Below are 2,048 nucleotides of genomic sequence, written 5' to 3' on the forward strand. Positions count from 1 at the left end.
GCCTTGTAGAATCTTGGTCAAATTGCCAGACACCTCTCCTCTATTTGGAAGCGACTTCCATGCCCGAATACAAATATTGTTAATTTGATCATATGCCTCAAGAGGAAATCCTGTCTGTTGATTTGCAAATCTACCCTGTCCCAAGAGCATATCCTTGTCCCAATGGGGGCGTCCCGCTGCATGGTTTTGGGCGGCCTGCTCTATTGCGCCCTCTAGCACGAATGCTCTCCAGTCCAAATATTTACCCGGGGAAACGCAAGCCCGAACAAGGCTAGCCCAATCAGAGGGAGTCATACAGTATCTAGACAGATTTTCCACCTGAGTCAGCGTGAAGGCGGCATCCACCCCATAAGTGCGTACAGACTCCGCCAGGGTCTTCACAATTTTAAAATCTAAGGGTTCATGGACTCTTCCCCTGTTGTCATCCTGAAAAACTGGATAAGCAAGACCCATCTCAGCGTGAACAGCCCTCCATGTTTGGGCATGGAAAGCTCTTCCCGAAACGCCCCCGCCATCCGGCGGTGGATCCGGGGGATCGCTTTTCTTGAGCCCTTGCTTATCTGTGTTCCCTTCTCCTACAGCTAAACTCCCTAGCTGACGAGACAGCCTCTCGAGCTCTTCCTCCTCATCCTCCTCCTCCTCTGACCCACTTTCGCATGGGGGTGTACGCAGCGTACTGAGATCTGGATACAACCGTTTCCTCCCCCGTCTCATGCTCTGCACACTCCCATCCTCCCGAGTCGCTTCACTTTCTGCCATCTCCGATTTTTCCTCATGCAATCGCTCTAAAACCTCCTGTCCTTTAGTAAGTGCTTCCTGACATCTATCATCTGTAAGGCAACTACGGACCATTTTCCAAAGGGGTATCACCCCACCCTCTAATATGCCCTGCTCAGAAGCAAAGTCAAGATCTTTGCCTAATTTATCCCAACTAGGCACAGTAAGGCTGCCCGAAAATGCGAACCACGGTGCAGCGATATCTATCTTCTGTAAAAATCTCTGTAAAGTACTATGTTTCACTTCCAGTCCCTTGGAACGTAACAGGCCATCTAGGGCCAGGAGAAGCGGACTTGAAGATGCGGCACCCATGACGCAACAACAAAGAAAGCACAAAAAAAAGAAAGCGAAAGTAGGAGCGAAAGTACACAGTGCAGCTGCAATAAAATATAAGGCTCTCTCTTTCATTACAGAGGAGCTGTCCCGCTTTGGTCGCGGATCCCACTTACTAGGGACTAACCCCGCTTTGATCGCGGATCCCACTTATTGGGACTAACCCCGCTTTGGTCGCGGATCCCACTTACCTGGGACTAACCGGTGCACCACCCCTGACTGTTGAAAGTTCTGGTTCCCGGGTCTCGGCGCCACTTGTCGCGACCCCCTTGCCCGCAAGGAAGACGCAACTCGAGAATCTTCTCTCAACAGTTTTATTCAGGTCCCTGGATATTTCTTCTTCTTCTCTCGGGTGCCCCTCCCAGCCTTAATAAAGCATCCCAAGCCCCAATGCAAAGCTGCCGCGTGGAACTTTCTCACAGGGTGGTGAAAAATCATGTGCCAACTTTCCCAGATAAGAAATTGTTTGTCACAGACCACAGCGGAGCCAGCGCCATCTTGTAATGGCGACCATAATCTGCAGAAACGGCAGAAGCGGCTCACCACAATATCATATTTCTTCCATTTCATCTTCCTTTATATTGTACTAAAACTGAAATCGTAGTTGAAAATGTTACTGCATTTAAAGGTTACAATCATCATTTTTTTAAAATTTAAATTGTTTGTTAATATTTTGATGTTATTTTCCTTCACCTGTTTCACAAAGAGATATTTTCTCTTTGATAACATAAAAAAAAAAACTATTTTACTTTTTCTCTGCTTCTTTTGGAAAACCTTTCTTCAAAATCCCAGTATTCACAATCCATATGTTCCACCAATGTGCATATTGCTATATTTTTGTTATCACATATATCTGTGTTGTTATTGGTTTTCTAATAGGTAGGGTTGGGGCTCAGTGGTAGAGCACTTGTCTGGCACATGTGATCCTGGGTTTGATC

The sequence above is a fragment of the Marmota monax genome, unplaced genomic scaffold (assembly GCF_021218885.2).
Source record: "Marmota monax isolate L192 unplaced genomic scaffold, Marmota_monax_Labrador192_F-V1.1 WCK01_AAM20220418_F8-fsc00692, whole genome shotgun sequence".
Lineage (NCBI taxonomy): Eukaryota > Metazoa > Chordata > Mammalia > Rodentia > Sciuridae > Marmota > Marmota monax.